The 26,163-nt window shown below is 43.7% G+C and overlaps 1 protein-coding gene across 2 annotated transcripts in view; it reads left to right on the top strand.

Moving 5' to 3' along the window:
• The window catches only part of ST3GAL1 (ST3 beta-galactoside alpha-2,3-sialyltransferase 1), a 79,354-nt gene that overhangs the window by 6,807 nt on the left and 46,384 nt on the right, over nucleotides 1-26,163 (top strand). Inside the window, exon 2 of one of the 2 annotated variants that reach the window (XM_075023998.1) lies at nucleotides 7,328-7,396. The exons of the other annotated variant lie outside the window; for it this stretch is intronic. The gene's annotated coding sequence lies outside the window, so the exon portion shown is untranslated. The remainder of the gene's footprint in view (nucleotides 1-7,327; nucleotides 7,397-26,163) is intronic. 2 annotated transcript variants of the gene reach the window in all.

Raw genomic sequence — 26,163 nt, 5'->3', positions numbered from 1 at the left:
AAAATATAATATGGAAATCAAAGTCCTCTTTTATTGTGCTAAGAGGAAGAAAACAGTTTGGAAGGATAGTGTGGGGTTGCTTTATAAATTTGGCAAAAGGCAGCTCCTTTCTTTTGGGCTGCCAGAAATGCCTATGGTGTGGCTTGCCCTTGTAACTGGGGAATCCATAATGGATTCGCAGGGAGCGCCTGGGCAGGAGATGCAGCTGTGGGGCCAGAGGATTGGGCTTTGCTTCAAGATCTCATCTCCAGGTGAAAAATTTACCTCTACTGATGTTATTCTGATGGCTGTGATGTGGTGACTTGAGGTGCCCGTAGAAATACAAAGTGTATGTGAGATACTGAGAGCTTCTTCAGAGCTTCAGGGAGAGTTTTCCTAGTTTCATCTACATTTCTCTCCTTCCTGAGTAGACGCTGAAACATCCTTCAGCCCTGCTGTTCTGGTACCTTTCTGTGGTTTTTGTCCTTTTGCATGTGTTCTTCCTCTTACCAGTCCCGTTTCCACAACTGCTGCTTGCCAGAGGAGAACAGACTATTTCTGTGGCTCCCACCACTCCCCTTCCTCTGCTGTGCTTTGTTCTCTGTGAGCCAACGTCAGAGAGAACCAAGACATCGGGAGGGGATGCTTAAACTTTGCATCTGAGGACAAGCTTGGTGGTGGGAGGACACGCTTGTGGCTGAGACCCTGGAGTCGGCTTGGAGAGCCGAGCCCTGTCCCGTCTCAGCTCTCTGCTCCCGTCCCGTAAATGACGGTGTTTCTATGTCCTGGAAGTTGGGTTCAGCCTGCCAAACGTGTGGAGACTCCAGTAAGGACATAAACATTGCTCTTTTAACCAACAGCTTGATTTTGACATAGGGAAGGTAAAAGAAAATCTTAAACCGCGTGGACAGAAGAGCTTTAGAGATGACACGTTGGCTTTAGCGATTCGCTGTCTGCCACTCCATTGAGTAGTGCAGTCATCAGCAATGTGCAAAAGCACTGCCGATGCAACAAAACCCACCTATATTTCTGCTTTGTCTGCTGCGATGAGGTTATCGCTGTAGCGCTGCAAGGATGGTGCAGTTTGGTGCTTTTTCCATGTGGCTGTCGGTGTGCTGCTTTTGCTTGCCTGGTTCCTGAGACCTTACAGGGGAATCTGCTGTCACAGCAGATTTTTTCTGTGAATATTGCAAAAATATGCAAAAATAGATATGCAAAATTAAAAACTGCTGCAGATGAGAAATGATAGAGGAAAAGCCTGTATCATGGTAGCAGGATGCGTGAAATAGCAGCAGCTACACAACTCTGTGATAAAACTGCGGGGACGCTGGAGCGTAGCCATCCTGCCATCTCAAATGGGCACTTCATTAGCTTGCTAGGGCAGCAAGATGTATGTGTAGTCAGGGAGACAACCTAATAAAGCAAACCTATTAAAAAGCGTACTGATTACAGACAAACATCACCCCAAGCCACCAGATTAGGTTTGATAGGACTTGTTTAACTACATACATAGTTGTGTGCAATATTCAGGTGCTTTTTGGCCGCTTTGAGAAACTGCAAGTGTTTCATTCACCTGTAGGATACGTGCGCTGTAAAGTATTTGAGGACACTGGAGAACTGTCATGCACGTTCCAGACTGAGGAAAAATGGGGTGGGTTAGGTCTCTTACAAGTGGGAATTTCACTCAAGTTCCAGGAAATAAAAGTGATAGAAATTGAGACACCTTCTTCTGGTTTTTTTTTTTTTTTTCCAAAGTCCTTTAAAATCATAGAAGCTTTCAGAAAAAATATATATATTATCAATATATATATTTGCCCTCCAGGTATTGCTGTGATTTGACATAATGCTCACAATTCAGACAGTTAAATTACACCAACAAAAGCTGGGTGTAAATGCCCAGTTAAGACACTGATTTATGCCCTACCTGGGCTTCTCCAAAAGCACTGTAACTCTGCTGTGTAAAATGGCCAGTGCTTCAAACAGAAGTAAGCCTCGAGCAACTACATAAGTGGTCATGAGGCCAAAGAGCGAAGGAGCAGGAGAGAGATGCTGGCTGTTGAAAAAATACAAGGTTGTTGAAAATTACAAGGTGATTCAGTAATTGCAGAAGTGGCTAAAACATTTGCTAGTAGCAATGGAACAAAGGAGTTTAGAGTAAGTTGCCTCTCTGCAAGGCAAGGGTCTCCTGTCGATACTGGGTTGAGTCTAAGTATTGGCAGAGGATGTTGCTATGTAATTGCAATTCATTTTTGGGATTCTTTTTTTTTAATAGGGGAAAAACTGGAGGTTTGGATGGAAAAGAATCAATAGGTTAGATTTACATTCCCAGCTCGTTCGGAGGGGGATGTCTCTGCCTCACAGAGCACCAGGAGAAGAGGCTGCTCGTTTTTTCCTCTGCTGCCATCTGACCCGCTGCTGGCATAGCAGGGGGGTTCATTTGTCCTGCTTTGTTTCTGCCGGCTTAAAAGGAGGATACTGGCTTTTCCTTTACCTGTAAAAGCTCTGGGTGAAGAATGCTCTATAAAGCTAAAATTCTACCAGATTAAGCCAGAAGTGCTCAGTGCGGTCACTGCCTCTATTGTTTCTTGGAGAGGAGCTTCCCCCACCCCAGTTTAGATAGTAGCCCTTTGTCCCTGTGGCTTAAAATACCCAAGTGCTGTCTGTGGGGACTGTCATCGCACTAATTGACAAACAATCCTAAGAATTTTGCCCCATTTAAAGTTGTTCTTTTGGAAGAAAGACAGTTGTCCTGTGGGAACAAGCCTGACCAAGAGTTAGATGTTAGTGCAGCAGAAAACAATCCTTAGATCCTCCTCAGGCGAGCTGTCAGGGATCCACACATCCAACTTTTCTTCTTTTGTGTGTGTGTGTGACTTCTTAAAGACGCTTTGCTCAAAATGTCATTTCCCTGATTTATCTTACCACACGTAAACTTAGAGGTTCTCTGCATTTTATGAAAAAAAAAAAAAGGAAAAAAACCAGCACAGCTTTGTTTTGGAAAAAAGGCATTTCGTCAAGGTGTAACTCTCCCCTGAGGTTGGTCTCAGAGCTGCTAACCACACTTTTGGCATGTCTCTGAATTTGGAAAATAATATTATGAGTCTTGGCTGTTGTCTGCCAGTAAAAATTTTACACCCTTACTGTCTTGCTTGGAAATTTACTGGCTGCGATATGCAGATGCAAAAGATATCGGTGTGTGTCCTCAGTGAGGTGCTTCTCATGGAACAGACTGGAGGTGGAACAAGAGACCCCGAGGCAACCTGGTTTGCTTCCTATGGGAGTTTCAGGCTTGTTTGGCAGAGGTGCACTCACGGCGGGTGGGATTACCAGGGTGGCGTGTAACCCTTCCCACTCGGAAGAAACCAGCCGGCTTTGCAAGACGGCTCTTCCGCAGGGTGAAACTTGGTGCCGTTGGAACTGGTGCCACCTGCTCCTCCGCTGCTGGCGTCCTCCTCACTTAAATTGTGAAATGTGGCATTCTGCCATCGGTGCCCGAGGGTCACGTTGAGGGTAAAACCAGGTGAGACTTGTTCGTTTTGAAAAGTATCTCCTTCACAGCCCCTCACCTCTACAAAGGAAACCGTTCTGAATTTGTCAAAGCCCAGATGCCTTTTTTACTTTTGTATCTAATCAGGTTTCATTTGACAAGTGTAGCTCTTGGAGACGGAAATTTTGTTATTAGGGCACTGACACTTTTCTGAATATTAAAAACCCTCTTGCTTTTATAGCTGTCAGAATCAATCTTTCAGATCTCCCCTACCAGCTGCCACGCTCTCTTCTGAGCTGATCGCTACTCCTGAGCAGGTATGTGGCAGCATCGCTTTGGCTGGCACCAACAATATTGACTTCCAAGGAAATTAAGGTGTTTCCACATCTCAACCAAGTGCCATGTTTTGGTTTTAATCCTCTCTTCCATCAGTAACAAATGCTGCATGACGGTTTCACCTTTCTCCAAGAGAGAATAGGGTCGTGCACAGTAACCTTGAGTATAGACTTGTCATATCTAATGAGCTCATTAGGGCTTGATCTGCTCATTACCTGGAGACTGTTGAAGGCAAGACCAAAATATCTCACAGAGTCAGTGAGCAGCATGGTTCTCTCTGAGTCAGCACAGGGATGTTGCTCAGCACGTGTGTTTGAATCGATTGCTGAAGCTGTCATCTGCTTAATGAGACTTAACAAAGCTTGTGACGTCTCATAATCTTTAAAACACATGGCAGTTGTACAAACAGGCTTGTCGATGGTGGTTTCCTTATCCAAAGCCAACAGGACTCTTCAATCTCTATAGCAGAGTACTTTTCTTAGAGCCATCAGTCATCAACATCCAAAAGTCCAGGTGAAGGTAAAGATAAAATTTTCTTTCTTACAAAGTTACCTTCCCCTTCCCAAAGGAAATTCTTTCATGGGTGTGTCAGCCTTTGATAGTCCACTTATAGCTCCTATTAAATTCCAAATTCCTGTCCAAAGTTGCTGGGACATGAGAATGTTACAAGACTGTTTTTATTCCTCAAAGGCCACAGAGTAAGGGATCCTTGTCAACATTACATGGTAAAAGATTTCAAACCTGATGAGTGATCTTTTGAGGCATGCAGTGGGAACCTGCAGAGTGACTTGGGTGTTGGGAGCGTTAAAATTGGTTTTTTTTTCAGGAGGTGCAGAACAAAGCAGCGCAGCTGGCATCTAGAATTAAAGGTGTCCTTCAGTCTGCTCAATAGGCTATTTTGGGAGGCATAAACGATGTAAGCATCATGGCAGGGAGACTAAACTACTCCACATCAAATGAGAATAGTATTTATGCAGGCTCATACTATCCTTCTCAGTGGGTAACTTCATAGTTCCCCATCACTTGTGAGGTTTGTATCTTGAGCTAAATAGGATGGAGGCTTTTATCTTAGGCTCTTTCACCACGATTCTCTAGGTGCACACTCAAACGGGTATGTTAGCAGGGATGTACCACAAGCACCATGAATGGCAAAAGTTATATCGTTTTGGTATAGTTGCACAGTGACGCACAGTTTCATCAAGGTGGTGACTTGGTTTTTGACCTTACCTAAAAATAAGCAAGGTACTCGCTGGTATATTTGTCTTTTTATTGCCTGACCTTTCAAAGGCGACGGTGGCAGGGGAAAGACACAAATGACTTTCAGATGACATTGCATTCATTTAACAATGCTGGAATTCCTGTTGAGATGCTTCCTAAGGATGTTGCATGCATCTAGCAAAAGCTCTGCTTATATTTTCCTTTGATATATAGCCAGAACCAGAGACAGATGCTGTAAATCAAAGTAATTAAATGTGTTTGTTTCTTGTAAAAGATGGTTACTGTAGGTCATTTCATGGTTCAGGGGTCAGGAGGGATCTTTAAACACAACTTTGCTCTGCCTGTGTAATTTGAGGGGGGGGTGTCTCTTTTTTTTTTTTAACTGCAAGGCTTATTTAATAACATTGTAGGCAAAAGTATTTTGCAGTGACAAACGTCTTCCTTTGGGTGTTATCAGCAGCACTTCCTTTGCTCCTCAGCTCAGAGTGCTTTAGACAGAATGGGAGAGGGACATGCTGAAGGAGAATTGCTTTGTACTTAGCAGAATTAGAATAAGCCCAGCAAGCACATGGTTTGTGCTTAATTCCAAGAGCCTGAATCTGATCTCACTCCTACTAATCTCTAAAGGGATTATTCCTGATTTACACCGTGCTGAATGAAATCAGAATCTGACCCTGAAAGCCTATTTGTACTTCAGACATTGTCTCAAGGCAGCTGACCTGCAAATATGAAAAAGAAGCTTGGCTTCCCGCAGGTTAATTGTTTAAATTTGTCAAGCTAAGTGGACTATAGCTTGTTTAGCAGGGTTTATTTTAAACTAAAGACTCTTTATCCAGGAAACTGTATTGCAAAAACTCAGGCTAGAATCCATTTACCTCTATTGGACTAATGAGAGATGGTAATCAGAGGACCCTCTTTGGTACAACACAGTGCTTTTTATTTGCATAGTACCTTTTGTCTGAGGATATTAAATAGCTACTTCATTGCAATTCTGGAAGCTCTTCAGCCAGACAAGTCTCGTTAATGACCTGCAGCGACTCTAGTTGCTAGCAGTGAAGTAAAAATAAGGTAGTACACTAGGTTTCTGGTCATGAGTGGCATCTGTAAGAAAAGGTCTGCAACCTAGAACGGAGGGAAGCTCTTAGCTGAAAATACTGGGGTTTCTGGAATAAAGGCTATGGCATACCTCTCTGCTGTGAAGAAAATTGATCTTTATTAGCGCAAGTTAAGCTAGTGTTCACTGAGACAAGTGTCAAAGGCAAAAGTACAGTTTTGGGGTGGGGAAGCACAGGTTGCCTTTAGATCATCATGGCCAACTCCTCTACAGCCCCAAATTTATATACTTTTTGTTTACATTTTGATTGTCTACATGCTTATCTTTAAGGCTGTGTTTATGTCATACTGGTCTGTATCGTGATAAAAGGGAAGTTGAATATACCTTTTCATAAGGCTGCTCTAAAGGGAACTGGTACGTTATTATACCCCTGCATATTCTAAAATGAACAAGTCACATTTGTCATTGCTGCAAAGCACAATTTTGGTGTAGTGACACACTTGCACAGTGTTTGAACTACCTAAACACAGCGAAATAATGTCAAGGAGCAAGATGGGTGGCCTCATGCGATGGCCCACCTTATTCCCTTGAAAATTTTATTCTTGAATTCTCTTGTCAGCTTTCATTTCCCAATAACTGTCGCTTTGCCATGACTATTTGAGATGCTCCAAGCTTTAAACTACAGTAGTGCTATATAGCAATCAGGGTCATTAATATTTATAAACACTAAAAGCATGGGGGACATGAGTGACTGAATCAAATGTCTTAATTACTGTCTTTGGGAAGAGGTGGTAAATGGCTGTCTCGGCAGACTAGCAAGGTGTATTCGCAAAGGGAGATGACAAGGCACATACAACATTGTTTAGATGAGTGTGGAGGGTCCTGTGTTTACGGACCATAGGATACCTACAGCCCATGATTCACCCAGTGTAGTGAAAAACCACTGAATTCTGGGACACTTGTCAAAAAGGCGCAGTACAGGAAGATTTTGCTCACCCTGGTTCACTTATCCCATACAAACATCTGCTCCTGCTGTGGAGCTGAGCCACCTTTTCCTGGCTGAAAGTGTGGCTACAATGTTAAATATATTGAACCAAATTTGCCATGCACAGCTGTTTGACTGGAGAATACCCTTAATTTTCTTTACAATGAGGTAAGGAAGTCTGCTACTTTGTCAAAGGCGTAATTTAGCTTTATTGCAAGTTGCTCCAAGTTGTTAGCCATGACTAATGTAAGCCCTGCCTGTCTATCAGCAGAGACTGGAGGAGCTAATGACTGTATTCCTGGGGAAGAGACTTCATTGATTCAAACTGAAATAGCTGGTGAGTGATGCTCTGAGGACTTTCCATTAAGAATAAAAAACCAGTTGGCTTTGTGTCTATACTTTATATAAGGAAACCAGAAAACCCTGTAGTGAGCTTTCTCTATTTTTGTTTACCACAAAAAAAACCCCATCTTCATCATCATCTTCTCAAGTTCACGCCTCTACTTTTCTATATTCACCTGATATAAATCAGAGTAAGTGGTGCAACCGTGTAAGCAAATGTGCGATTTAGTGGGGGAATGAAACCTCCTGGTTAACCACGCACTGCTCAGCAAAGCTCTTCCCCTCCTGTGTCCTCTCCTCTGTGGCAACGTGTGCATCAACCTGGGTCCGCTTCATCGAAAAGGAGTGATGCTGGAGCTTCCTTTGGAGCTTTTGCTCTAAAAATTCTCTCCATCTGTGTCCCCGCTGTAGGGCAAGAAACATTTTTTCTCTATTTGTGTCTGCTCTTAGCTGGTCCCACTAAGGCTGTTGCCACAACACGTGTAGAGGTGGAGAAACTTCCAAATACACCATGTGCCAGATATAAACTATACTGCCTTACTGAACTGGTTAATGTCATTTCTCTAATGTAGGAAATGCTGCATGTTATTGGCCAAGCACTTCATAATTTTCTGGTATTTCTAAAATGGATGCCAGCACTTGGAAATATTGAGTAATTTTTAATTGAAGGGATATGATCAGTAGGTGATTAGTTTATGAAGTGCCTTGGATGTATGCTGTGTTATAGAGACAAGCCATCTGGAGCGAGCCTGTGGTTTAGCTTCTGTAATGAGTACCCATAGACTGCAATGCCAAAATGACCAGCTTTATTATGTCGGTGAAGATCTTGAGTAATTAATTTCATTTTCACAGATCTAAGTGAACTAAAATGGGAACATAATTTGGCCCAAAGTTTTGGTTTGATGCTCTTAATTATGCAACCGGGATCATCAATGCATTTTCCAGTATCCTTAATATAACCAGCCGCCGCAAATCAGACTGTTGAGTTCCTTCCTCTGTCTGCAGCTTTTACAAAACTTGCTGTGGCCAGGATTTCACCCTATTTTGCCTGGACAAGCAGTGTGGCTCCCTTAGGTGTTTCTTGTATTTGCTGCCCCTCTAACCTGCAAGCATAGTCCTCTGCCTCTGATATTGGGGATAGGCTGGCAGGGTAAAAGAATCATAGAATCAGAATAGTTTGGGTTGGAAGGGACCTTTAAAGGTCATCGAGTCCAACCCCCCTGCAATGAGCAGGGACATCTTCAACTCGACCAGGTTGCTCAGAGCTCCATCCAACCTGACCTTGAATATTTCCAGGGATGGGGCATCTACCACCTCTCTGGGCAACCTGTTGCAGAAATACTGTCTCACTAGTGGGGGTTGCTCGGCAGAAGAGTCCCATCATAAATCTTCGTTACAAAGCCCGTAGCTTGCATTGCTGCAGGGTACCTGGGTGGTACTCTTACTGGGTACCTGTGGCACTCGTGTCTGTGTTGCCAGTCTTGTAGCTGCTGGAATTAATTACTCTAAAATGAAGATTGATTTGCAGTATCACACCAAAAGTAATCCTCCCTCTTTCTGAAATTATTGTTGCACAGTCTTTTTGCTGAAGTCCGATTAATCACGGTGATGTACAGCATTAAAACTCGAATCCAAAGTGCTGCCCTGTATCTGATGTATCAAGAGCTGTAGGAAGGAGTGAGGGTGACTGGAGGGAGTGACTGGACGTGGCTGAAAGAAAAAAAAAAAATCCTTGAGAATGCTTTGATCTGAAGTTGAGTATCTGTGTACCGAGCAGGGAGTGTACTTTTAGGAGAAGGGCACAGTCTGCATGTAAGTAGATGTATTCTATTTGATGTGCTGAGATCAAGGTGTCAGAGCCTTTAGCGGCTCATCTGGCCATTTTACCTTGCATTTTCCCTCTTAATTTTTCCCTTGTGTTTAAGAATTGTTTTTCCCTCTTGTTCTGTGAAACATTCTTATGCAAAGCCAAATCTCCTGCAACTCAAGCAAGCTGTTTGTAGCACAACAAGGCAAAGAGGTGCAGGAGTTTTGGCTTTGCATGAAAACGCATCACTTATTTTTCTTTTTTTTTTCCTTTTTTTTTATCTCCCCAAACTTGTTATTAAGTGAGCAGTACTTTAATGAAGCATTTCAGGGGGGGAAAAATGCAACTGCTGCGTCCTGTAGATTTTTCCCAGATCCCTGAAGGAAAGATTATTTACAGATTAAAGCCATTACTGTTTCCTGTGTCATTGCAAAGCAAATAATGAGCAGGACTTGAAAAGCTCTGGTATCTTCTGGTTTGGAGTACCAGCTCCTCTCAGAACATCAAACCACCATGCCAACACTTTTTCATGGTACCAGATGACTGAATTTCATAGCAGATTCTCCCCCAATTTAATGCTGCTAATGACTATGTGAACGAGACTTAACATGTAAGCACAAGTTTAAAATCTCAGCTTCAGTATTTGAACTTAAGTCTGTGATGGAAAAGTCTGTTGGGAAGGGAAGCATCAGTTTAAAATCGTTAAGTTTTCTGGTTTTTATCGCTATTTCCCCAAAGCCATGCTATCCACAGCAGACCCAGGAATAAATTGCAGGAGTCAGGTTCTTGCTGTAAGCACGGACAAGCGGCGCGCTCTGAACGCTGGCATGTGATGAACAAGCTAGTGGTCTCTCTCTCAGCAAGACATGAGTCACTTGGGTAATTCCTTTTTTAAACAGCAGAACTGGATTCATGCTTCAAGCAGCCTCCGACAGCCAAAAAGGAATAAACTTCAGGTTACAACTTTGTGTTTCGTGTCATTACCTTCTTCTCCTTCCTTTTTCCCCTGCAGTGACAATGTGTCAGTGGATAACAACAGGAAGGGGAACTCTGCCACATGCGGGAATAATAAAAACTAGCAAGGTCTACGTTGTGAGGTCCCAAACTACAAGAAAAATGGGAGCACCTCTCTTGCCTTCTAATGTACAGGAAAGAAAAAGAGGCAGGTTTAGATGGAGCATTTGGACACGCTGAACACAGATTTTCCCTATACAAGGTACCTCTTAGAGCAGGTGAGGAGGTATACATATATATATACAATTATCTATCAACCCATCCTTAATCAAGGAAGAACACTGCTGGCTGACTGAAGTCTGTTAGTTATGAAATATGCAGAATATATCTGTAACACATTCTGCTGATAGAAGCCTGAATCACTAGCCTCCCAACTGCACTTTCCAAAAACGTCTGGTAACACTTGGCCCCTCTACCTGCAGTGCTGCTATAGCCACTGCTTTGAAAAGATGGGTTTCAGTGACAATATTGATCTGAGCTTATTCTTAACTACTGCGTAATCACAGGCTGAGCACTGGTGACCTACAGTTTCAGGGACATTTACTTTATCTTTGTTCCAACAAAAGTCTGTGATACGATCTCGGATTCCAGCCTTTGAAGGGGTCCTGTTCGCAGAGATTAGGTAAATAGAGACTGCTCATTTTTAAAGTGGGCAAAAGGGGATAGATTTTGGATAGGACACTGGATTGAAGACAGGGTTTCATTTCTGTCTCTGCCGTAGAAGAGCTGGGAACTCTGGTGTGGCTTTGGCAGCTATAGACTGTAGCTGCTATTTTGCACCTCTTTCAGAGCTTGTCTGGTTTTAATTAATATTTCTTTTCTATCCCTTTTTTAAATGTGCTATCACACTAAAACTTTTTGGAACAGTGCTGGATGGGTCTGCACAGTATATTGAAGTACTGACAATCCTTAGGCACCTACTGCTGAAGAGCTGAAATGCAGATGGCTTATTCCGTGGGGAAGTCACAGATGCCAAAAGTTTAAAGTAATGAAGATATATGGAAACCTTTGAATTTGCAGTATAAGGAGACTCTGGTAGGATAAATAACACTATGGGCTCTTTTTTTCTCTCTTTAAGGGTTCTCCATATCCCATGTTGTGCAAACATGACCGATGAGATGTTACAATGCACCAGAGTAATATTCCTAGAGACTCCACTGGTTTGGATGGGGAAAGGAGAGTTTAATGCTTACTTGATCCTAAATACACTTATTTGTAAAAATAAAAGTGTGCCTCCTTGTGCTGGACAGGTAGTGAATGATACCTAAGCTCTCAGTATATGAGAGTCTTAACTAAGTGGTTTTGGTTTTGTAAGCTACAACCTTGTAACCCTTAATATACTAGATGAGAAAAATGAATGTGGCTCATTTACTGTGACAGTGGTGAGGCACTGGAACCAGCTGCCCAGAGAAGTTGTGGATGCCCCATCCCTGGCAGTGTTCAAGGCCAGGTTGGATGGGGCTTTGAGCCACCTGGTCTAGTGGAAGGTGTCCCTGCCCATGGCAGGGGGATTGGAACTAGGTGATCTTTAAGGTCCTTTCCAACCCAAACTATTCTATGATTCTATGATTAATAGCTCTCGATAGGTAGCAGACATGGTTGCAAATGACAGCATGTGACTGGCAGTGTGTTGAGAGTAGGTGCCCCTTGGCAGGATTTCGTGGCCCCGCTTGGCAAAGAGGTGGGATATCCCTGGAGAGGGTATCAACGTGGGATGCTGCTGGCTGCCTGCCCATGAAAGCAGAGGTAAAATCCAGCCACGATGACTCTTGAGCAGTGAAGGGTGCATGGGTATGGGAATTAATCAGTCCAGGTGCACGGTGGTGCCCTGTGTGAGCGTAGTTTAGAGGGCTGCCAGGCCTAAAGTAACTGCAAATGTGTCAACCTTTCGAGTAGAAAACCTTGATGGGCCGAAGAATTACTGCTGCCCAGGCAACTCCGTAATCTGAGGTGCCTTATGGACCGCAATTACTCTGGTACCTACTGAGAGAGAGATGTTACTCTCATACTTCACTTGACATGCAGTGATGGAGAGTGGAGGGAGCCGCTACCACAACACTCGTCTTTTCTTCTCTGGCAGGATGAAACCTGGAACAGTGTTCTCTATCCCTCCTCTTGGTCACAGCGCTGTGAAGGGGGATGGAGATGTGGCAATTGTACCCATGCTGGGGAAGGTGGTTTTGGGTTTGCAGGGCTTCCCAACCGTGGCAGCTCCAGTATATTTTTTTTTTTTTTCCCCAGACAAGTCTTTATTCTTCATTTCTGTGGCTTTTCAAGTGAGAAAGCGCTGAGAGCGCTGTCCTCCTGGGCATCCTGGGCTGGCGGTGAGGACAAAAAGGGGCGAGGGAAAGCCGTCAAACTGAGTCAGTGCTCAAAGGAGCCGAGAAAACAAACAGCTAGGAAAAAAGCTCGGCTTCTGGGTCTCATTTCCGTAGGAAGTACAATGGAAGCAAAAACATGTGGGATGACTAAGATATGGAGGAAACCCGTGCTTATGTTTGGCAACAAGCCCTGCCTTTCAGCGCTGAGGGTAGGGCTTGGTTTCTCTGCCTTGCTCCAGGTCTCGCACACGTGTGGCTCTCGTGGGCAGGACTCCCACTCCACCTGCCCACCTCAGTGCTGCCGGCTGACAGAGCTACTGGCAGAATCAATACTGGGAATAATAGGCTGCTGCAACCCCATAATTTAAAAACGACCTTGCAGAAGGGAGTATGTTCTCTGGCATTGCTGAGGGAATTGGCGCTTCATTTTCTTTTAAGAAAACTCTGGTTTCTTTTAATTGGGAGAAAACTGCTGGCCTTATGAAATGAAAGGGAGCGCATGGAGGACAGGCATGGGGAAGGGGAAGCAGTTTGTCCTCCTTCTGGAGCAAGGGGTGTTGTCCTGTGCTGGGAATTTGCTTAGAGTGCAGGAGATCAGTGTGGGATGCATCCGACCGAGTGCCAGCATCTGCAATGCATGTGCTGCTGTCAGAGCTGTTTATCTGTCCTCCTTTTGTAGGTGGCAAAGGGAAATAGGTACTTTAGCATGTGATTTGTCTCATTTTAGAGGAAACATCGAAAAAAGAGGCTCTGGAGGTGGGACTTCATCCCTGTTGACACTTGAAGAAGCCTTGATGACTTGCTCAGGCATTGAGGTGTAATGTCAGATCAGATGGGTCCTGCCCCAGCATGGCTAGGAGCGAGATCCCATTAACCTCTTTGCTAGGGAGGCAAGTGTCAGAGGGTAGAGGCTGGGGCATTTAAACCGAAGGAGCTAATACTGGTTTTGTGATTTTTCTTCTTCTGTGGAGAATTGAAGTCCTGAGGCTGTGTCCCTCAGGTAAGTTGATGGGAGGTTTTCAGAGCCCAAACAGCACTGAGTTGTCTGCACGTTACTGAAAGTCAGTGAGAGCTGTGCCTGCCTGCTTCTTTAAAAAAAAAAAAAAATAAAAATTTTTGATGTTATCTATTGAGAAAACATCCAGCACATAGGTATTGTCCCTTGTAAATGAGTGTGAAAGAGATGGAGAAGCATCTTTATGGTCCAAATTAACAAGATCTGCTCCTCTTTCTGTAGGAAGGAAAAAAAATTACTGGCCTGATTGACTCAGAGCTGCCCTGCAGACCCCAGGACCCAGACTCTTTTTCATGAAAGCTTACTACATATAAACAGAGTCAAACCCCAAATAATCACTTATACTAAGATGCATGGCTTAGCTGAAAACTAACCCAGCTGGTGTCTTCCCCCTGTACCCTCTCAGAGATGAGAGCTCCAGACTGACCCGATCCCAGGCGCTCGCATGTGCAGTGAGTGAAGCTTTTTGCAAAGTGTTGATTTTCCACGTGTGAAAACAACTTCCTCAAGTATTTAATATTTAGCCTTGTCCCCTGCTTGAAAGGATGCTGTGAGCCCTCTGCCACAGGGCAGATGTTAGCGACTTTTTTTACTGCAATGAAAGAATAGCAACATTTAAGTTCCAGTGAGGCGTTGCTGCTTTGTCAAAGTCCAGTTGACCCTGAAACTTGCCGCTGAGCTACAGTTTTGAGTAAGCCAGAAAAGCAAGGTTTCTGATATGCCAGATGTTGTATCTTGTGCTTTGGGCTGTATTGCTGTCTCCAAAAGGTTGAGGAGGAGATGGCTTTTCCTATCTTAAAGAGCCTTTCACAACTTTCTGGTGGTCTTCTGAAGCACCGATTGCTGGTGATAACCTGGGGATGGAATTTTTCCTGCACAAACATCTGATCAGTTGTAATTTGTGGCAATTTCCCTTTGTTCACACTGTTCAGATGCTTTTGCTGATGTTTTGTAGGAGAGGATTCATGAGCTCTTTTTTCAGTAGGATATCTCTGCCGTGTATGCAAGCCACCATTGATATTATAACACGTTTGCCTTTAACTTGATAGCCCATTACTCTTACACGTGTTCACTGTCATTGCAAAAAAGTGCTTTTGTTGGCTTTTCTCAGGAAGGGATGAGGGGATGCAGAAGTGAAATTTCTTTAGTAGAGAAACATCTTTTCTGTTCTCTAAATATGTAAAAGAATAAAGCTAAAAATATTGGTCATTCTGTAGAGAAATAAAAGCACCACTGCCTTGCAAATGCAGCTGTGGGATGTGAAAACATGACTCTCGTTAAGAAGATTTTGGATTGTAATTCTGCATCACACCTCTGCCGCTCGGTGCTCTGCTCTGTGTCTCTCTGTGTGTTCAACTCATAATATTTTGAGTATTTGTGACTAGCTGGACAGCTACAGCCTTAGATACGATGTGATCTAAAATCCTCTGAGACACAGAAATACTTGGAGGCAAGGAAAGATGTTGCTAAAGAGTACATGATGTAACTGAAAAGTCTGACCACAGAAAGCCCAATGTCTGCTAGAGGCACTATTTACTTAATTACCTAATTTTGGACATTTAAGGAACTGTGTTAAAAAAAACCAAACCAACAACTAAGTTGCAGGCAGTTCTTTTGAGGTCTAAAATGACTGTCATGGATGATCCTTAGACAGACTTTCGAAATACAGATTCTTCCAGAAAACCAAACAAAACTCTAGTCTATGCCATTTTAGCAGGCTGATATATATTATTTTTTTTTTAATTTTGGTAGCTTTTAAATCAAAAGTTGCATTTCAGGTTGCTGGGAATGCTCAGTCTGTTTCGCAGTGATGCTTTCCTTATTTCCAAGGTTTGTGCTGAACCATTCATGAATATCTGGTTTCGCACAGTCCCCCGGATTACTATCCGCCTGCGTGCAGCTTTGCACTGGGATGGCTCTCTGGTGCTCTGGCCGCTGCCCTTTCTCAATGCCAGACCTCAGGGAGCGATAACTTCCCAGCACTACGCACTTGCCCTGTAGTTCTGCTTTTGCATTGTCATATTCCAATTTTTTTTTGCTTTTTTTTCCCCTCCCTCTGACCTGCTGCTGATGACCGTGCTGAACCCATGTCCTGATATGTATCTTATGCTACCCTGAAATGTCATGCACAGGAAGCATCTGGCTCTTCCCCTGCTGTATGGGGCATTCTTTCAGCAGATTATCTCTGTTTCATTCTGCTTTATTCTGGCACAAAGCCCTGAAAAAGTCATTTGACTAACCCAAGCTCTCTGCAGATCCACATCACCCATCTCTCGCTGCTCTTGAGACGCAAGTGATTCCTGCTGTGTCCATCTGCTTGGAGCTGGCTGTCTTGGGGACCTGGGCATGTGTCAGGTTGGCTTTTCCCCCCTTCTCATTGCTTTAACATTCATATCCCCTAGAAGATGAACTGCAAGTTGCTAGGTGAAGGTGAATCAAAATATACTCAACTTCAGGAAGTGAAGTTTGCGATGGGGGTGGGATTTTTAAACGTCCATTTTGAGTATTCACAGTGGGAGGGGGTTGGTTTTCTCCGAAGGCTCTGCATTTGCAGGTTTTCCATTGAGAGAAAAGGGAAGTTAGCTTTGGGTTTGCAGGTGTAAGAGAAAACAAGTGTCTGTGACTTCCCTCTGATTTTATGCTGGCTTTTTTTTTTTTTTCTTTGCATTTGGCGCAACTGCTCTGCACAGGCTTGGCAGGTACTCAGCTCTCTGTGCTTTCTTTTGTTGAGTCAACAATAAATCCAGCCAGCGGAGAACAGCTTAATGTCTATAGTAATCATCTAGCCAAAATCTGGCTAAAATATCCTCATCCCTCCAACCTGTGTAGCTCCTGGGTTTGCCTCCTTTCATCCCAAAGGGGACAACATTTGTGTGTGTGGTGGGGTATTGGAGGGTCCTTGTTTTGTGTTCAAGGCGAGACTGGATGAGACTTTGAGCAACCTGGTCTAGTGGAAGGTGTCCCTGCCCATGGCAGGGGGGTTGGAACTAGGTGATCTTTAAGGTCCCTTCCAACCCAAACCACTCTATGATACTATGATTCTATGCCATGAGCAGGGCAGGTGATGTTGGTCCAGCAGAAGTGGCTGGGACCCCTGGGATCCCCACATCCCTGGTGAAATATGTTCCTAACATGGTCCCTTTAGGAAAATCAGGAGAGCATTCAATCAGGATGTAGTACCTTTTTCCAGGGTAAAAAGTAATCTACTCAGTTCCAGACAAATGGGTTTCACTTTGACATTGGAGCTCCAGGCTTTAGTCGTGTGTTTATTGCTGTGTTGATAAGATTAATGATGTTGTCATGATTATCTTAATGGTGTTTCCCCAAAATGCCTCCTTTTCAGGTTGGGTAGAAATGTGGGCATCTCTTCCTTCACCTTTTAAGTTGTTTTCTAACTTTCTTATTAGCAGGAGAAGCTTTGAGGTGTGATTCCCAGTGCTGAGACCAGAAGGTCTGTTCAAAGAATTCAAAACCTCCTGATTTCTGAGGCCTGACTGAAGGTTATTTAATGGTTGGGGCTGCTGACTTGCACCAAACCCCTCAGGGTGTGCCTGCAAGAAACAAAAGCCTGAGAGACATACTTATTCATGACTGTGTACACTCATTATAAAGCTTAATGTTTGCTTGAAGCCTGGGTGATAGGGGCTCCATTTACGCTGTGTTTGGCTCTTAATCATTATGATAATTTATTATACGTCATCTCTAAAAGGTAGATTAAGTCCAAGCATGACAAAACCTCCTATTGGGTTGCTGCTGAGATCTGCCCGATAAAACCAGCCTTGGGTATATTTTAATTTTTTGGAAGCAAAGTTTTTATTTACCTATTCCCAGACCATGCAATTACTTAAAGACATTATTTTTCTGGTCAATGGTGAAATAAGCCTCAAAGTCTTATCAGTGAGGTCACCCGGATACCTGCGAATGAGATCTCCGAGCTTAGCAGCGGTTTGCTAATTACTGCTGATACGGTGCCCTGTAAGCAGCAATCATTAGCAAGATGCTGTTCGGCTGCTGGCAGTTTCCAGCCTGGATGCACAGCACACTGGTGCCTGTGCTGTTCTCAGCATCATGGAAATCCTGAAGTAAGTGATAACCCTGCCGTCAGCACGGGTGAATATAAGCAGAGCAGACATCCTGATGGAGGCCAGGCAATGCTGTTTAGTTCACAGGGCAGTCTTTTCGAACCGCAAGAATTTATTTTCCCATTTGGGGCCCCTGGGCTTGACTTTCAAAACAGAACCATATTCTGAGCTTTTTGTTCCAGCAGAAAATGAGCTTGCTTTTTCCTGCTGAAGCTCTCTTAGTGCTGCAAAGGTGTAAAAAGAAATCAGGTTCTGGCTCACGCCTTCAATTTAATTTTTTGCATTTGCCAGATTGGCTCTTTCAGTCGGTTCTGTGTTCCCCGTACAGGCTGTGGCTGCGCAGGGAAGATCCCACGGTATTAGCACATGTTGCCGAATGCAGATCCACTCCTCGTGTGTGGCTGCTCTCGCTGCCTACAACTGTTTCAGCTCACTTTGTGTGAGATGTCTCCCTTCCAAGTGAGTAAACCACAGATGCGACTTCCCGCATGATTACCAACTTTTATGGAAAGCTTATGGCTCCCTATGAGGTCTCCTCCTCCGCTCCCACTGTGCTGCTGCTTTTCTGAAGGCAAATTAAACAGATCTATTCCTATCTGACTGAAGCCATTGAGTTACTTAAACAGATTGACCTGACTTAGGCTTATCAATTTCTTTAATGAGGTATCCTCTGCAACTTCGGCTTGGCTTTTCGCCATCCTTCTCATTAAAAAAGTTTATTTTGGTATCTCTTTGTTCCAGGTGGAGACATTGCCAGCTAGTTGGCTGGGTATATGCCTGACCTTTAGCCCCTAATAAAGCTTTAATTTTAATTTTTAAATCTAGCAAAGGCACTGAGAAGTTACCTTGCTTATAAATGTATGATTTGGAGAGCATTTTAACTCTACCCAAGGAGCAGCAGTGGAGACGGTGCTTCCTACCTCTGGCTCCATGGAACTAAACCTGCAGAACAGAAAGAGTTTCAAGATTAAGATGCTGTTTCTTGCAGCCTGGGTGAGATGCCTTCTCACGATCGCCTTTTAAAATGACAACAGTGACAGATTCCACCCAGGCTGGAGGATAACCACCTCCCACTGCATCTTCTTTACGAAGTCAAACCTTCAGGATCAAATGGTGGGTATCTGTGAAGAGCTTACCCGAAGTGTAGGAAAAAAACCATTACCGATGCATAGAGAAACTGGTGTGTTTCTCTGGGATGAGTATGAACCAAAAATGGCTGAATTAATCCAGATTTACTCTGATAAAACTGCGCTCTGCTCTGGAGCATCTCTCCATGGCCCCGTCTTTCTTGATGCTGATCGTCCATCTCCTAAAGCTATTAAATTGGCTGATGTTAGAGGGTGGTGGGTTTTTTTTCCTTCAGCCATTAAGTATCATTTATGTATTATACATCAGTCCGGGCCAGATCTTCCACAGGACCTGTATGTGGATGAAGTCATGCCTTTCTGAGGGCCTTATTCAAAGCCACAAGGAAGCTACCTTTCTTGTGTTCCAGATCCCTCACCTTGAACCTTCACCCTAAAGTATCTCCCAAGCTCTTCCTCCCCACCAAAAAACCCCACCCAACAAGCAGTACTGGCTATCTTCTTTCAGGGCACAGATCATTAATCCTGCAGGTGAGATCCTGAGCAGACCACTCAGCAGTGGGAAGGATGTACCTCAGTCTCTTTCTCAACAAATCTGATCTTTTGGCTGACTTTTCTGCAAAAGCCCATTTTGTCCATGTGTGTTGGGCACAACACATACAATGTGGAGACCCCAAGGAAGCACAGACACAGGAATGCCTGATTTTTGGGTGCCTGTTGTGCGCAGCCATGAGATAGATGGCAAATACACACTCCTGCAATGTGCAGGGACATCACCCTGGTACCTCTGGGAACATTACTACTACTACTACTACTACTATGATAATAATAATTATTATATATTAAATAATAATAATGCTATTTTTTTCCTTTAAGACAAAGTCCCTGCAGAGTTTAGTGTGGGAAGAGGGCTGCTAAGTAGAAAGGATTAGATGTGCAAGTTTGCACTCAGGCATCCAGAGGCAACAAGAGACTAAAGTCTCTTCCTGTTGTCTCTCTGACCCTTTCCTGGAGCAGAGTCTATCAGAGCTGACCAGGTTTAGCAGGGACTGGTTTTCCCTTTGTCTTTGGCGTGCTCCATGTATATTGCTAGTGGGGGCAGGTTCCCAACTCCAGTGAAGTGTCGGTTTGGTCTTTTATCCTGGTAGAAATAAAGCCGATTTAATAGAAAGTTGCTGCAGAAGAAAAGCCTTCTGCTCTGGCAAGTAAACCGTCTCTGCTTCTGCCCCTCTTGCTTCAGACACCCAGCCTAGGCGCTGACAGTATTTTCATCTCAAATGCATGGTTAGAAGAGCGGGGCAGGGAAACCCAAGATAAATCTTGCATAATAGATACCTTCAGTACAGAGACATATCTTATTCCCAGACAGAGAGAGGAGGAGGAGTGCGTGTGGCTCTCGGCCCAGGGAATAGAGTGGGATGCGGCGAAGCGGAGGCAGTCCCATGGCACCGGTGAGGACACTACATTACAGATCCCAGCAGTGCGCTCCAACCTCCTGGCTGTGGAGCAGAGATTGCTCTTGTATGTCACAGTGTTTATTACTGACTGCTATTGGATTTTTATAAACCTGATTCAGCAGAGCATTTGCATCTGCATTATTTAAGTGAGTGGGAAACCCACTCTGTCTTTATAAAGTTAGATGTTCACTTAAGTGTCTTGCTGAGCTGGGATTAATTTAGAGAAAATAAATAGCTGCTTCCTGGCTTGGGTAGCAAGCAGTCTGGGGCCAGCATTTGCAACCTGATTAGATTTAGGATGTTTCAGTTCTGAGTGCCTAACTTGCGATACCTCAGCACACAAGTTTATCAAAAAACACAAGCACCCGTGAGAAAAGCAGAGCTTTAACTGCATTGAACCACATTTAACAGCCCAAACACTAATTTACAGAGTGTTTTCCAAAGTGTGAGGTCCAAACGGTTGGATAATGAATGTAAAGCTGTCCAGAGGGCCATGTATATTGGATTTGCAGACAGTATTATTGAGTTGTGGTCAAACTGACCACAGATAGACCTGTTCCAACTCAAATAATCGAGAAGCAGTCTGCGTGTGAGCCACAGGAGTGTGGAGAAGGTGCTTCTTGTGCCTATGTGTGCCCAGTGGGCCTGACCCTGCATTCCTGTGCTGGGCTCTGAGAAATTGTCCATTAAAATCAAAGAGTTTTTTGAGTGAATGAGGAGTTCAGACTGTATTGCTGTGGATTTTAGTTCCTTCTATTCATTTTCCTTTGATTATCAGTACAACACTTTATTTTCACACAGTGTAATATTTTATTAAAGGCGCATTTGTAGCTAATAACATTTATGAAGAGGCAGCTTTGACTGAAACTGCATCTGAACGTCACTTAAATAATGAATGGGAATGCCATATATTCATTAAAATTTGAACAATGATAACTGTATGTCTGTTAGAGTCCCCTTTTTGATGGATATGGCCAGCAGCCATTAAAATACAGTGGGAATTCTTGTTCAGCCAGCCTCACAGTGGCTGATAATAACACTCTTGATAAGTATTTGCAGCTCAGGACACTGCATTTACAAAAGGGATTCATCACAGCTAACAGTGGCTCTGAAGATTGAGATGTTATCATCATTCAGCTCTACTTTTTCTTTTCTTTTTTTTTTTTTGTCTTATATGTGTAAAGAGTATTTCACTTCCCTGTCAGTCTGTAGAGTTGGGTTTCTGCTGGCCCCTATGAGAAGCTATTCACTTTTTGAATTTAAAATATTCACCAGTATCCCCAGCTGGTGCAAACTGGTCTCAGCACCACAATGGGAGAGGTGGAGTGTAGGGTTTAGGGTTTATTTCCGTGGGGTCCGGATGATGGAACACCAATATGATGATCAAAGTAGTAGTAGTTTATTGAGCTTAGCCGATCATTTTTATACAATTCTATAAGTTGTTTAGAAATTCTAATTGGTTGCTGCATGCAAGCATTTGGTGTCCACGCGCACAAGCATAAATGGTGATTGGTTACATCGGTACTGTCCACACGCACAGACGTAAGAAAAGGTTAGTTATACACGCGCATAAACATAGGACATAATTGGCCGTATTAATTAGAGCATGCAAGACTTGTCTTAGTCCAATTGGTCGAGATAAGTCCCTGAATTGAGGTTGTTTGTGCCAAGTTCCCTTTATCGTGGAATGTGCACCTGTGTTTTTCTAATTGGGATCTTTCTTCTTCTATCTTCTTGTTTAGTCTGTTCAAAGCCTTCTAAAGGCGTCTGGAACACTCTTGTGACCATGAGCTACTTTCAGGCCCGATAACTAAGTTCCATATAATTGAACCCTACAGTGGAGTCTCTGTGAAATCAAAGTATGCACCTTTCATAGGTTTTTCTACCCCTCTTCCTTTCACAGCAAACCATGTGTAAGCAGAAGAAAAGACAGCACGTAGGTTACATTGAGATGTTGTTTCAAATGACTTGGCACCTGATTTCCAACCACTGTGACTAATATGAACTTTAATATAAATGAAGCTGTCCAACAGATCTTTAAAACATGCCCATACTTGCAAAGGCAGTGCTTAGCACCCTGTCACGGACACATTCTCTCTGCACAGACAGAGCACATATAGTCACTTGTGACCTTCTAATTACTCTCAACCTATAACATAGCACTGCTGTAAAGAAAAAAAGATGTACTTTTCATCTGATTTTTAACCCAGAGAGTTTGTAGAATTTAGAAATGAAAGTGACCTTCTGGGTCATCTAGTCCATTTTCTACACCCCTCCACTCCTCTTCCAAGCCTTCATGTTTCTGGGCTTTTTAACGTTTACAGATGCATTGCTGCTGCCGCTGTTTCTCCAGCTCAGTAATGTGTGGATGTCACTCAGCTCTAACAAGGAGACTCACACAGCACTTTGAAGTCAGAGGAAAATATGGAAAAATCCTCTTAACAGCATCTATTCCAGAAAGTGACTTTGCTTAGCTTACAGTAAATATGAGGTACTTCAAAAAATTTATTAACTACAGAGTCTTGTAACTCGTTGCTTAGACCTACAAAGCCGATCCAACAGAGGCAGTGTAGTACAGTGGCTAAGATGACTGGCAGATTTATATTCTTCATTTTGACCTTGAAAAAGTCACTTAATAGAGCTTTTCCTTTCCGTCCTTCTCCATTCTGCAGGGCAAGGTTTATCTGAACAAAAAGTGCTTACTAAGCATCAGTAGAGTACCTACTGTGCCAGCACCCTGAGCTTTATCTCTCAAGCCTGGACAAATAAAAAATGATAAGTTGGTCTTCTGAAGAAATAGATCTCTGAAAGAATCTTGTAGGGTTGGGTTTTCAACTGGCACAAAGTGTTGGAGTTCTTCTTAAGGATTTGGGAAGCTGTTTGAGTTTACTTTTTCCTCTGTCATCAAGGCTATAGTCTGTTGACTTCACTCATTCTTTCCCTCATTCCTGTGTTCAGTTCCGATCTGGCAGTGGGAGCTGGAAGGCTCACATCCTTGTGCATTAAACAGGATGCAGCGCCTAATTATTATCTTGATTAAATTTTGTGATTAAGTGGTCTGTAATTGTCTGTAGGCTCAGACTTTCCAAGATATTACTCAGAGCTGCATTGACTGATTATCTGGTCAGGGTTGAGGTGGCACACTGCTTTTATTAAATCTTACTTTAAGGGGAAACAGCACACATCTCTGCATGCGCTTAAGCTCTGTGGAATTTCGTTATATTTCTCTTTGCTGAGCAATATGTAAAAGTCTATCATCAAGTGCAAGGCTAGATAGGTAATAAATGTTGAGAAAGTATCTATAGGGGGATGTCTGTGTAACAGATATTAATGACTTCTTGTTTAATTTCAGAAGACAGAAAAATACCACATTCCTGATAAATTTCCAAAGTATGTACAAAAAACAGAGAAAATAGATATGTAATAGCATCTTAACTTCCCCTTGATGACTAAAGCTACAGCATTTTTAAAGCTAGGGAAGAAGCAATTTTAGGGGTGATTAAATTGAAATCTCTGTCTTTCCCTGTCCTCTCAAAATAAACCATCCATGCATTTTAAATTTTACTTCTCTAATATGCTATGGCATATTGATAAATAATAATAATGAAAAAGCAATGCTCCTTTTAACAAAGAAAGGGCAGTCTGGTAGTCAAATGTTGTTTTTCAAGCTCGGTGCAACTTGGATTTAAAGACTTGAGTATCACCCAGCAATAAGACTGTGGAGATGAAATCCACTTGGATAAAAAGCACAGAGCAATGCAACTTGACAGGCTGAATCCTAAAGGGCAGCACTCTTGGATCCAATAGTCTCTCTCATTTTGAATAATTGCTGTGCAACACGGAATCAAACATTTATTGCTGAGTACAGGCGCATTTGCTCTCCCTGGTGACCCTCTATAAGCAAATGTGCAATACAATTTTATTACCAGGAATGCATTTCACACAAACTGTTTGCTTTACAGAATTAAATAAACCCGGACAAAGGACAGTCAATACTATTGTTTTGCCTTCTTGCATTTAAATGCTGTCTCCTAGACAGTTCAATAGCAAGCCAGAAGAGAGAATGGTTCTGTCTAAATGATTCACGTAGAGAAATTCAGCTTTGAGGAAAAGCTCATAAGAGCACCAAAATCAAGGGGTTACTTCTCTGTAGACAAAGCTTTCAGACTATTGCCTTCATCTGAGCAGACCGTTGCGATTCATGGCTAGTGGGAATTAGGTTGACTGGAGAAATCTTAGCCAAAAAATTTGTTTCCAAACTGGAACGGCCGAGCAGTGGCAAAGCTTTGATTTTGCTGCCAATGCAGCATTTGAAGAGCGAAACCATATTTGTGGCTGTGGCTGAAAGAGCTTCTGGGAGACATTTGAACCCACGCCATGAATTTATGAACTAGAAACATCTTTCAGTGCGCAGGAAAAGGGCATCTCGGAGCAGCATTTGCCTGGGGAGGGGCTGTGACCAGTCTTGCCTTTGGGCAGAGCCTGCGATATAAGACCCTATCTCTTCAGTGCAATTAAAAATAAAGGCATCTGGTGCCTTGCTTGTCATGATGACAGCACATTGCACTGTTGTGGAGGGATGTTAGGAGCCACTTAAAGTGCCAACTAGTGCCTTATTTGTTGTGCTAATGTATTCCTGCAGTGTTGACTCTCCCTTGCTGGGACAAAACTAGACTAAGCAGAGTCAGAAAGGTTAATGTGTTTGGTCTTTTTCTTTCTATCAGCTTTATGAGCACGAGAGGGCTAAGGCATCCCAAGGCATGGAGCAGGGGCTTTGTTGTCTTCATAAAAACTTCAGAACTCCGCTCAGAGATACAGATCCAGCACAACACCCTAAACTCTAAAATCTTGTAATTGTTCATATTCAGATAAATGCTGGTGGTCCGTCCCCGTCCCCCCCCCCCAACACTGTGCTTTGTACAATGATATGGTTAAGGCAAAGGGAAGTGTATTGGGTTTGAGTGTCAAGGTTTTTGGTAGTGGGGGGGCTACAGGGGTGGCTTCTGTGAGAAGCTGCTGGAAGCTTCCCTCATGTCTGATACAGCCAACGCCAGCTGGCTCCAAGACGGAACCATTGCTGGCCAAGGCTGAGCCCATCAGTGACAGTGGTAGTGCCTCTGGGAGAACAGATTTAAGAAGGGGAAAAAAAACCCTGGTGCACAACAGCAGCCAGGAGAGAGGAGTGACAATATGTGAGAGAAAAAGCCCTGCAGACCCCCAGGTCAGTGCAGAAGGAGGGGGAGGAGATGCTCCACGAGCCAGAGCAGAGATTCCCCTGCAGCCCATGGTGAAGACCACGGTGAGGCAGGCTGTCCCCCTGCAGCCCAGGGAGGTCCACGGTGGAGCAGATCTCCACCTGCAGCCCGGGGACACGCCACGCCGGAGCAGCGGGATGCCCAAAGGAGGCAGTGACCCCGTGGGAAGCCCGCGCTGGAGCAGGCTCCTGGCAGGACCTGTGGATCTGTGGAGAGAGGAGCCCACGCTGGAGCAGGTTTGCTGGCAGGACTTGTGACCCTGCGGGGGACCAACGCTGGAGCAGTCTGTGCCTGAAGGACTGCAGCCCGTGGGAAGGACCCCACGCTGGAGCAGGTGAAGAATGAGGAGTCCTCCCCTTGAGGAGGAAGGAGCAGCAGAGACAACATGTGAAGAACTGATCCCAACCTCCATTCCCCGTCCCCCTGTACCGCTCGGGGTAGGAGGTAGAGAAAATCAGAGGTAGAGTTAATCCTGGGAAGAAGAGAGGGGTGGGGGGAAGGTGTTTTAAGATCTGGTTTTATTTCTCATTACCCTGCTTTGACTTTTGATTGGCAGTAAATTAAACTAATTTCCCCAAGTCAAGTCTGTTTTGCCCATGACAGTAATTGCTGAGTGGTCTCCTTGTCCTTATCTTGACCCACAAGCCTTTCATTCTATTTTCTCTCCCCTGTCCAGCTGAGGGGGTGTAGTGATAGAGCGGCTTTGGTGGGCACCTGGCATCCAGC

The sequence above is a fragment of the Buteo buteo genome, chromosome 3, assembly GCF_964188355.1.
Source record: "Buteo buteo chromosome 3, bButBut1.hap1.1, whole genome shotgun sequence".
In the NCBI taxonomy this organism is placed as follows: Eukaryota; Metazoa; Chordata; class Aves; order Accipitriformes; family Accipitridae; genus Buteo; species Buteo buteo.
Note: the sequence above shows the minus strand (reverse complement) of the source record. Positions and strands in the feature narration are given on the sequence as shown.